The sequence below is a fragment of the Vicugna pacos genome, chromosome 21, assembly GCF_048564905.1.
Source record: "Vicugna pacos chromosome 21, VicPac4, whole genome shotgun sequence".
In the NCBI taxonomy this organism is placed as follows: Eukaryota; Metazoa; Chordata; class Mammalia; order Artiodactyla; family Camelidae; genus Vicugna; species Vicugna pacos.
Window position 1 is genome coordinate 7337309 of NC_133007.1, and position 11932 is coordinate 7349240.

The 11932-nt window shown below is 50.2% G+C and overlaps 1 long non-coding RNA gene across 3 annotated transcripts; it reads left to right on the plus strand.

Annotated features, from left to right (window-relative positions):
* The first annotated feature begins 2536 nt into the window (after window positions 1-2536).
* Window positions 2537-6383, plus strand: LOC140687937 (uncharacterized). Of its 3 annotated transcripts, none has more exons than XR_012062564.1 (5): window positions 2537-2625; window positions 2968-3048; window positions 4554-4628; window positions 5501-5968; window positions 6122-6383. It is a non-coding gene; the product is annotated as an uncharacterized lncRNA (long non-coding RNA). The 3 variants fall into 3 exon arrangements; XR_012062562.1 differs by having other exon boundaries at window positions 4577-4628; XR_012062563.1 differs by having other exon boundaries at window positions 4577-4628; window positions 6159-6383.
* Window positions 6384-11932: the final 5549 nt, after the last annotated feature.

Genomic DNA, 11932 nt, shown 5'->3' on the forward strand with positions numbered 1-11932 from the left:
CGCTCAACACACAGAAGGCACTTCAGTGTCCTTGTGCTGGTTGTTAATAAAGGTGGCCCACAGTTGGAATCAGTCATTGGGCTCTGCTTCCTCTGCCTGCTCCCCACACAGCCTCTCCACGTCCCACCGAGATACTCAGTTCCGTACTTTCTCTTCAGAGTTACACTCTCCTTGCCTTTGTTTTTAAAGTTGACCAAATAGCCAAGTTCATTTAAAGAAAGAACTTGGACTCCAGCTGTAGCAGAGCTGACACCCTTTCTCCCTTCCCTGTCTCCCTCTGCAATCGCCAGGGCTCAGAGGCATCCTGAATCCAAGGATGACCCAGTGGCCAGTGTCTTCGTGGTGCGTTACAGTTGGTTAAGGGCCTTCACACACCTCCTCTCACCGAGGCCTCACAGGGTAGGTGGGGCTTATCATACCCGGCCCACTTTACCCAGGAGGAGGCAGTGGGGAACACAGGACAGCCTGCACTACTGCACCAGGGCCCAGTCCCAGAGCCTCCAGCTGGATGATCCATTTTCTTAGCTGCTAAGGAGGAGGCTCTAAGTGGGCAGGTGGAGGAGGGGTGGAAAGTCCAGCCTGGCTCCATTTGAAAGTAGCTGCAGGTGTCAAGGCTAATCTATAAAACAACTCCGTCATCATCTTGGCGAAAGATGTTTTTACTGGAGGAGCTTAACTCAGCAGTTTCCTCTCAGGAACTGACTTACAACCAAAAAATGTGAATGTGCTAAATGTGGGCAGAGGCGACGGGAGAAAGGCTCGGGATGGGGGGAGGGGGGTTCATGTGAGAAGCAGTGGGGCAGGGGTCTGACACCCGGCCCCAGAACCAGAGAGACTTCAGTGTCACTGCCTGCTGGGAGGGGACCCACTCTGAGCCTCCACTTACTGACCAGTATGTGGAGAGCGACAGCTCCTGCCTGACAGAACTGTCACAGGAGGGCGACAGCTGTGAGCACAGGGCCTGGCACATAGAAAGTCCTGCACAAATGCCAGCCATCAGGAGTGTATAAGGACAAAGAACGTGGCCTCTTTGACATCTCTCATGGCTTGGCCTTCTCCTCTCTTCACAGTTCTGGTTCACTGTGAACAGGCCTGCCCTTGGTCACCAAAGCTTTCTGCTAGAAAACATTGGCTCTCAGTGAAGGGACCAGGGCACACTGTGACTATGGCCACTTTTGATGGTCAAGGAAGAAAGACTGAGAGCTTTGAGGGGGCAAAGGATTTCCCCAAGACCTCATCAAGGAAGCGTTCTGTGGAAGACATAGCCTGGATCTACTCTGCATTTGAGCTTCATGGCTGTGAGAAGTCGAACTCTCTGAGTCTGTTTTCCTGTATTAGTTGGGGATGATAATACTCAGATAATTCTCCTGAGAAGGGGTTGTTGGGGATCATATGAGATCTAACACAAAAAGCCCCTTTAGAGGTTTTCGTCAAATGTTTTAGTAAATTCTCTGTGAATGTTCATTCTATTCCCCGGGCCCCCTCCTCCCTGCCCCTAGCCTCTCAGATTTACAATGCCCATAAATCACTTGGGTATTTTGCTTAAATACAGATTCTGATTCAGCAGGTCTGGGACCTGAGATTCTGCATTTCTAACATGTTTGCAGGTGATGCTGGCCCATGGACCACACTGTGTGTGGGACTGCTCTAATACGAAAGCTGCGAATCACATGTGGCTACTGAGAAAAGTGGCTGGTCAGAAATGCTGTGTGCTATTAATGTCAATTACATGTTGGATTTCAAAGCTTTAATACAAAGAAAAGAGTGTAAGAGTGTAAATTATCTCATTAAGTTTTTTTTAACTTTTATTACATGTTGAAATGGTGATCTTTTGGATATATTGGGTTAAATAACATTGATGATTAATCTCACCTCTTTCTTTTATTAGCATGGCTACTGGAAAACCTAAAATTACTCAAGTGTCTGGCATTATATTTCTCTTGGACAGTGCTGTTCCCAGGAGTTTTGACTTGCCTGGATTGTGCACACACGCACACACATGCAAGCAGCAGTGCTCCCCCACCCTGCCGCAGCACCTAGCACAGACTCTGGCAGTGAGTAAGGGACTAACATGCATTTGTCAGGTGAATGAGTGGGGAGGATGCCCTCAAATGGAGCCCCAAGAGAGGTGGCCCTGCACACTGGTGAGGAGACCTCAGCTGCACAAGGGAGTGGCGGGCTGAGCAGGTGGCTGTGCCCGAAGAATGACCATCTCCCCCTTGCAGTTGACCCTGACCTGTCACCCATCCATTCTCTGTCATCCTCAGCCCCCTCTTCTGCTCTTGTCAAGGCTTTGATGACAAAGGAAAAGGAATTCTAGTGTTCCCTCCCCAGGGCTTGCCAGATATGGAGGATGGTCACAGAATTGCCTAAATCCAGCAACCAGTCTGTGCCCCCCAGTCTTCCTGCCTTCCCTGAAAGCCACCTCAGCTAACCCCAGGGGCCCCACCCCTTTCCTGTTTTCCTCCCCCAGGGTTCTCTTTGCGATGCTTGTCCCATCCCTGCTGGGAAGGGTGGGTGGGGGATGGGGAGAAGCCCAAGACCAAGGGCACAGGCCAAGTGTGAACCTGCACAGAAATCCCTGAGCTCCCATCGCAGCCCGAGGGGGTCTTAGAGAAAGAGATGGCAAGTAGCTTCTAAAGATGCTCCCCCACTGCCACCCTGAAAGTAGCTGGACGACCCAGAGCCTGGATTCCCATATTTTCCGATTCTCCCAGTGGCCAGAGTCAGGTTTCAGGACACTGCAGTCTGAGATCTGGGAGTGCAGGGAGAGGAAGACCAGTCCAGAAGAGGCCCTGGTGGGCCAGGGAGGTCCCCAGGGTGCTCAGAGCTGGGCTCTGCCCCAAACCACAGGGCTCTGAGCCAATTTCTGTCCCCTCCACCGGGGCCCGAGTGTGTGTACACGTGAGCCCATACCCTCCCACTTCAACATCTCCCTCACCCTCCTCCTGATTGCTTCCCCTCCAGGCCTGTGACACTAAGCAGGACAAAGACAATTCTCGAAGCATGTGAACTTACCAGAGGTCGGGGGAAGAGTCTGCCTTCATGGTGAGGATGGAAGGCTGGGAGCGGCTGTTCTCACTGAGCCTGAGCGCAGTCTCTAGAGGAAAGTCAGAAAGTGTCAGGGAGGGGAGCAGCACCCCATGCAGGGTGGGAGCTGGGGGAGGGGCATGGCGGGTGGGGTGGGGGCTTTTCCAGAGGAGGAGGCCAAACAGATAGGGACAGAGCCCAGACAGAGGTGGCCCTTCTCCTCTTTTCTCTGAGAGAAGGTGCTCTGCTCCCCCTTGGAAGCTGGGGAAATGAGGGTCTGTCTGGGGGAGGGAGGCAGAGGGGCTGGAGACCGCCTCAGAGAAAATTAAATTGCACTTGAGGGCAAATTCTATTAGGGAATAGAGCCTGTCTCTCAACAGCCTGCGTCCATTTAGGCGATTAGCTCAGCCCAGCACCTCTACCCCAGGGCCTGGAGAGCTCCTTCCCTCGGCTGGGGGCGCTGGGCCTGTGGCCTACGTGGGCCCACCGCCCCTGCTCCCCTCTCCTGCCCCCCAGCCCGCCCTGGGAGGACCCTCCTCTCACTACTCACAGTCCCCCGGGCTCTTTGAAATTGGCCAAGAGGGCATGAGCACCTGGCTGTTCTCCCAGAGGACAGGCAGGAAACGCGGACAAGCAAGGCCAGAGAGGACAGAGCCGGGATTTATGCTGTTTAAGCCTGGGGCAGGGATGAGGGAGGTCAGAGGTCAGATGAGGGCGACCCCTGGACACCAGGTGGTCAGATGGCTGGAAGACAGGAAGGATCTGGATAGGTGGAGAAGGGAGAAGAGGAGGCGATCTGGTGCGTGAAAGGGAGTGAGTAAAAGTGAGGAGGTGGACAAGAGGCAGGGTTTGAATTGGTAGAATTTGGAACCAGGGAGTAGACAGAGAAATACAAGTGGCTGACATTGGGAGAACGTCCACTGTAACGATACGTTAATGTAGTGGTAAACGGTAAAATAAATGCATCTGTATAATGAACATAATAATAACACGTATCTTATGGGGCTGTTGTGCTGCTTAAATGCACATACTGAGTTCAACAAATGGTCCGGGTTCTAAGCAGGTGTTGGTTGTATGTTAATACACTTCACACCGTATTCGAGCTTTGGCAGAAGGGTGTAAATTGAGGCCCCCCCACCCCGTGATTGAGGTCCACTGACGGCTCCCTATTTCCTAGCACCAGTGGCACCTGATTCACAAGTGGTAAGTCCCTAATTCTCAGACAAGTATCAACCAGCTGGACCAGCCTCTGGACCCCACTGGCCATCGGGTGCATGGAGAGACGGTGCCTCCTCTCCTTCATATTGAGAGTTTGCTGGATTTCCTTCGTTTTCTTGCTGTAAAATTATTTCATTTGCTTAACAAAGGCACCTGAAACGTATCATGAGGAAAGTCAGTGAAGTTTCCAGAACAAAGAGAAACATTAGTACATGCAAAATGAAAATCAGTGCATAAAATGAGTTCTGAGAACCTGTAACAGTGTCTAAAGCATCAACTCTAACCTGTGGCATGAATTATTCTAGTGTATGTGACCCTCCTCTCACAGGCTCGTCTAAGGCTCCTCCAAGTGCCCTGGGGACACAGAATTTCAGCCCCAGGTGAGCTTGACTTTTAAACCAAGTGTCAAACCCTGTATTTATATTGATGCGGAAGTTGCACCAGCCCAAAGAGCAAGAAATTGCAGTTCTCTGGGGAGGGCAGAAGAGGGGGTGTTCAGAAAGGAAAGACGCCCAGGGAGAGAAAGAGACATTGGGTGGTGTGCTGGGTACAGGACGTATGCTGTTTGTTGTGACAGGAAGGGAGAAGCCCTGCACTGCTCTGCGCATGCCCTCCAGCCAGGGCCTCTCTTGGAGAAGCCATCCCTGCCCAGGGATGGGCTCCAGTGAGCCCCACCCACCCCTGCCTCCTGCCCAATGTCAGAGCACGGGTTTAGCAGCTGAAGGTGCTGGTGAGCCCTGGGAGCTGGCTGGTATTGCAAATAGCCTGGCACCCTGCCTGTGGAGGCTGCCCGGGCCCCCCAGGGTCCAGGCTTTCTGGCCTCAGACACACCAACTAGTGTGGACAAGGCCCCTCCTCTCTGAGAATACCCTCCCCCATCCCTGTGCTGACAGAGGCAGGTCCCTCCTGGGGTTCCAGCATCTTCGTGACAGCAGCATTCCTGGTCATACACAGTCCTGCCCTTGACCACACTTGGGTGCCCCAACCTTGTCCAAGTCACCCAGTCACGGGGACCCTCTTGGGCGACTTGAGAAGGGGTTCAAGGACAGTTGATTCTCATCAGGTCTGCTCTCCAAAGGCGACCTTATTTACAAGGGGCCTCAGTGCCAGAGACCTTGGGCAAGTTACTCAACCACAGGAAATCGGAGAGAGTAACACCTGCCTCTCAGGATTGTATGTGAAATGATTGTGCTCAGGGCCTGGCCCTTAACAGGTGCTCTGTGCATTGACGGTAATAAATGTTGTTCTGAAGTCCTCAGGCCCCATTTTCTTGACACCTCTCTACTGACGGTAAAGAAACTGTCTTGTTGGCCATTCTGTCTCCAGCTCCAAGGGTAGGGCCCAGCATATGGTGGTATTTCAGTAAATATACGTTATATGAAAGGATGAAGGAGTGAGGGAGTTGGTACATAATCCACTGCTGCGGCCTGAGGACCGGGGGAGCACATCCTCTCAGCAGCTGCTCCCGGAGTGGCCACGTGGCCCTGTCAGGCCTGGTTAGGCTGCCGGGTCTGCTATCAGTGCGGTCGCTGGCTGGGGACTCACGCTTACTCAGCTGTCAGGGCCCCACTTACCTCTCACCCCTAATGGCCCCTGGCTTTTTATGTACTTCCTGCTCTCCGGTGGCTCTCTTCGGACTTTATTACATGTGCCACGTGGTCGCTGTGATGAGAGTTAAAGAAGAAAGGGAAGGCCTGGGATTACGACCCCGGACACCAAGGTACAGGAAAAGCCATAGCCGCCTCCCGCTTCAGTGCTGCTCGCTGGGACAAGGCGGGGGCGGGGCGGGGGGGGGTGGTTCCTGCCTGCCAGCCCTCAGGGCGCTTGCTGCCCCAGGCCCAGGGTGCACGAGGCTTCTTTCCTCCTTTCCAAGTCTTGGCCCCTCCTCAAAGCCACTTCTGACGTCGCAGGATCCTCAGGCTGGAAACATCCAAGAGGACTCCTAGGCCACTGCCTGCGCCTGCAGAATTAGATCTGCATGCCCCTGCCCGGCGGGCATCTGACTTCTGTGTGGACACAGCATGTGTCAGGCGGCCCCCTTTTCAGAGGCAGCCAGGACCATTTTCAGGCAGTTCTGCTCGGGACTATTACTTCCCACAAAGTTTTGCTTTTGAATAAAATTAGCTGCAAGTGTGCTTTTGCTAGTGTGTGTCACATATGTTTCGTAGTCAGTGCCGAAATTACCGTAAACACTTTCAAAATACCTTCACCACCTGGAGTGACTCGCTTCTCCCTCGTGTCTTTCACCTGTAATGATAAGAGGTGAGCTCCAAAATTCACAGTGAGATCTTTGCCTTTCAAAGAGGGCTGCGATTTTTACCAATGTTAGATTCTTGACTATTTCCTGAAAACACAAAAATGAATTGCTCTCAAAGATTCGGTTGACATTTGTATGACCACACCCTTAGACAGTACACACACCCCACCACAGCCTCATGCTTGGAGTAGACCTCTGGGGTGTATACTAGTGGTCACGTGGCCATGTGGTCATGTGTCCCACAGTGGTGCCTAGTATCTGCGCCCTTGTAAAGTCCCCTCCCCTTGAATCTAGGCTGGGCCTGTGACTTACTTTAATCAATGGAACGCAGCAGAGGTGACACTGAGCCTGTTCTGGGACTAAACTTTAAGAAGTCATGGCTCTCTGGGGGGCTTGGGACCCCTGTGTATGTAACATGTTCAACTGCTCTGCTGGGAGACCATGTGCAAGCTTGCCAAAGAGGGTCTACCAACGGACAAATCTTACGGTTCTTTAGGCCGGAGAACCTAAATCTTTTTAAAAAATACTTTTTGGCATCTCTCCTCTCCCTAGGGTACTGAGTGCCTGGGACAGAGAGATGAGTCCTCGCAAAATCAGGAAGTACTGTACTTACCACGCATTCATTCCTCAGCCACTCACTGAGCAGCTGGGCTGACGAAAGGAGAGATGCAGGGATGGACAGGATGCAGCCCTGCCTTCCCGGAGTTCGCAGTCTGGTAGGGGAGGCCATGTGGTCAGCACACACCTTCAGCAACGGGATGGGAGCAACAAGAGGGGAAAAGAATGGTGCTTACTGTGGCCTGCACAGGGAGAGGAGGAAGAGCCTGGCTGTCAGGCAGTGTGGGGAGGGCCAAGGAAGGCTTCTCGGGGGAGGTGACATAGGAACACAGATTGGAGCTTGGTGTGGAAGGATATCGGGTGGGGAGAAGAGCACACATGAAGGCCCGTGGAGTGGAGATCCTGAGACCTGGGGGCCCACAAGTCCTTCTGTCCAGCCTGGGCAGGGGGTGCCCATGGGGGTGGCCGGAGAAGCAGCTGGAGAGGTGGGCAGGCGTCAGAGCACAGATGGACAACTGCACCAAGGCTTCACATGTTACTGGCTGAGGAGAGCTTGGACCTCGGGCCGGAACCGTTCCCACCAGAGATATCTTGCTGAAAAACACCCGAGACCGTGCCCTCTCCTGCTGAAACACCCCACCAGCCTCTACTGCCTGCTGGATCAGGCCCGGATTTCCAGGCTGTCCCTTCAGTCCCCTGCTTAGGCCACCTCCCCGCTGCTCACCCTTAGTGCTCCCCCTATCCTTCCCCCACCCCCACCCCCGGCTAACTTCCAGGTGAACCCTGCCCCTCTTGCATGACTCCCCCCCCCCCAGAAGAAGAGGCGACTGCTCGGGGCTCAGCAAGCACCTTAGCCACTCTGTGGCTGAATTGTAACGGGATCCTCTCTCTCTCTCTTTTTTTAATTGAAGCATACTCAGTTTACAATGTTGTGTCAATTTCTCGTGTGCAGCATAATGTTTCATACACAGACATACATATATTTGTTCTCATGTTCTTTTTTATTATAGGTTATTACAAGGTATTGAATACAGTTCCCTGTACTTATACGGTAGGACCTTGTTGTTTATCTGTATTATACCTAGTAGCTAGTACCTGCAAATCCTGAACGCCCAATTTATCTCTTCCCACCTCCTTTTCCCCCGGTAAGTCTGTTTTTTATGTCTGTGAATCTATCTCTGTTTTATAAATAAGTTCATTTGTGTCAATATACAATGGAGACAAGACAGTCTCTTTGGCAAGCGCTGTTGGAAAACTGGGCAGCTGCATGTAAATCACTGAAGCTAGAACACTCCCTCACTCTATACACAAAAATAAACTCAAAATGGCTTAAAGACTTAACCATAAGACAAGGCACTATAAACCTCCTAGAGGAAAACATAGGCAAAACGTTTTCTGACATAAGTCTTAGCAGTGTTCTCCTAGGACAGTCTACTCAGACAATAGAAACAAAGGCAAGAACAAATGAATGGGACCTAATTAAACATAATGAGACTCTCTACCAGTGGGTCTCCCCTTCTAGACTCCATGCTCCTTGAGGGCAGGGCACCATATACATGTTCACTCTGAATGTTACTGCCTCTCAGGAGAAGCACCCCCAAAGCTCTCCCCTGGAAGGGGGCTGAAGTGAGAGGAGCAGCCTTTCCATAGGAGGCTGTCCCCCAGTCTGAAGCCTGTGTGGCAGCAGCCTGCTGTAGCCAGTCCCACCTCGTCCCCAGAACACACACACAACATCGATTCAGTCTTTTCAGTCACAGAAACAGGGCGGTGATGACAGGAAGTGTTGCTCAGGCCACAGGCTGGACACAGAAAGGAATTCTCCCAGGAAGAAACAGAATTAGCCCCACTCTCTCCCCCACGCCTGGAGGTGACAGCTTCCTTTAGGCGGGTAATCCACCATGAAGGCCGCATTCCACACTAGCCGCTCTGGGCTAGGCCTGGGGGAATTGCTCCTGGAGAGTGACAAGTGGGACTCGTCTGGGTAATTTGTCCATCGCACCACACGCAATTCAGGCCGGTGCTCCTGGTCTGATCTGGTGCTGGCTGTGAATGAAATCGGCCTCAGACAGGTTGAGTGCTGGACTCCCTCGCCCTTGGCTGGGAGAGAGCTCGGACAGCTGACTGGCCGACCGGCACGTGGCTGCCGGCCTAGCCCAGTCCTTTGCCTGCTGTGCCGTCCGAATTGTTCACCTCAGAGCCCTGTCCCTCCCTCATCGGGGTGAGGAGACCCTCCTGCCAGGCCTTCCTCATAGGGTTGTCACTGAGTCCACACCAGATGATGACAAAGGCAGGTGTAGACACTGCAAGTATCTTCTCTCAGTCGGCAGTCTCTGCTCACTTGCCCGTGGTGCCCTCCGCTGAACAGAAACTGTTCCGTGTGATGTAAGAAGCCTGTTCACACTTCTCAGGGTTGTGGTTTTGGGTCTTTCCTGCCTCTAGGTCGCAATGATGTTCTCTCATATTTTCCTTTATTAGCTTTGGAATTTTTGATCTTTTGTCTGTAGGTTTTCAGTCTGTCTCAAGTCCATCTTCGCTATGAGGCAGAGGTCCAGTTTTCTTTTTCTCCATAGAGTGAGCCAGTTTCTCCATCACCATCAACTGTCCCGTCAATTTATGTTGCCACCTTTATCATATCTCGTGTTTCCACATATTCACGGGTCTTCCTCTGAACTCCTCATTATGATCCATTGGCTTGTTTATGTGGTCCTATGGTAAAATCATGCTTTAAAAAATTCCTCATCGGGTGAGTCCCTACTTTGTTCCCTCCACCTCCAAACTGACTTAGGAATCCATGGACCATAAATCACCCATATAAATTTTAGAATAAATTTGCTGAGATCTACCAAAAAAATCCATCTAGACTTTTGATTGGTGTTACATTGAATTTTAGGTTAATTGGAGAACTTCCATCTCTGTCATGTTGAGCTCCTCATTCACAGCCGTAGACTGTCTCTCTGCTTAGTGAGACCTCTTGTATGTCCTTTATAAGATGTCCCCATTTTATTTCCTCCATAGCATTGTCACTATGTGATCATTCTTATTCATTGATTTCTTTACCTGATTACAGTCTGTCTCTTTCTACCATCTGGCCATAAAACATAATCAGAGATCCCTCTTTTATTTACCTGTGTCACCAGTGGCTACCTATCACTGACCCTATTTTACTGTGGAAAGAAACTGAGGCTCTGAAGGGTTGAACTTCCCAAGGTCACACAGGTTGTCGGCCACAGAGCTAGATTCACAATAGAAGAGAAGTGAGGAAACGCATCTTGGGGTCAGACAGTGGAGGGCATGGTACTAAGGAAGCATTTGGCCCTTATCCCTGTAGGAAAAAGGAGATTCTAGGAGACTGTGAACAGGGGGCAGGAAATTGGAAAGGGAGAGTCAGAGGCTCCAACAGGCAGTGGGGCAGAGGCCAGAGAAGGTGGGGTTCAGGACATGGGTCAGAGATCCCTGCGAAGGGGAATGGAGAGGAGAACTCATCCAGAGGATGGGAAACAGGCTTCCAGTCCTGGGGAGGGGGGAAGGAACCCTGCTGGCTGTCAAGACAGGGAATAGGCTTGGGAATGACTTTTAACATTTAGGTGTATACGTCCCAGGTTTTCATCCCTGCATTCAGTATCTGTAAGTATATTTATATTTTCCTTTTTAAAAATAAGATCGTACTATACAGAACTACTTTTGAAATTTCGTATTTTCATTTGCCAATATAGTGTGGAAATATTTTCAGGTTAAAACATACACATTCAAATCATTTCTGTTGGCTGCGTTGTATTCCATTGTAATGATGTACCAGAATGCAATCCACCTCCTGTTTTAGACTTTAGGTTAATCTTATTTTGATATTATAAATATTCATTATGTAGTAAATCTCAGTAAACATCATCAAAAAATTACTTCCCTAGGATAAATCCCAGAAATAGAATGGTTGGATCAAAGGTTATATATATTTTTAAAGCTTTTAAAACTTATTATCAGTTACATTAAAAATTACGTATTTCCCAAAATTTGTATCAGTTTGTACTACCACTAGCAGTGTTTGAGAGTGCTCTGTGGCAGATTGTATTAAGGTGACCTCAACAATCTCTTCCATCTTACATAGTTTCCCAGAACTTAATCACTGCCCCATCAAAAGGTGGAGCCTAGGGCTCCCCTTCTTGGACCCATGCAGGGCTTTGTATCTGCATCCTGCGTAAGCCTTTATGAAGTACGGCAAAAGTTATGCTGTTTGACTTTTGAGACTAGCACCTAAAAATGCCAAGCCCTTCCAGCTTGCTCTCTTTGGATGCTTGCTCTTGGAAACCAGTGCCATGGTATGAAGAAACCCAAACAGCCCACGGAGAGACCCACACAGAGAGGAACTGAGGCCCTCTGCCCACTGCCTAGCTGAGCTTCCAGGTGATAGCCAGCATCAACCTGCCAGATGGACCACACCCAGATATACTTCATGGAGCAGAGATGAGCTGTTCGCTGCTAAATTCTGTTCAAGGTGCAGATTCATGATCAAAGTAAGTGATGTTGTCTCACACTGCTGAGCTTTGGAGTGGTCTGTTAAGCAGCAGTGGATAACTGACACAGCTAATTTCTCCCCGCTCTATCTGCCACTATTTTTTTTTCCCTTTCATTTTTGCCAATAGGATAGAGGAAAGTGGCATTTCTCATTTGGTTTCAATACTTTGGCCCATTATTTTCAGCAGAGTTTTAGTGATTTTCTTATTTACAATAGAACTTTAAGATACTTTAATTCTATTTATTTTACTTGTCATTTTTTTCTTTTCAAAAGAAATGTTGATAGCAAAAATTAAGTATTAATTTTTGTATTTAAGTATTTAAGTCAGAGCCAGGACTAGGGTGAGGCTACAGAGGGAC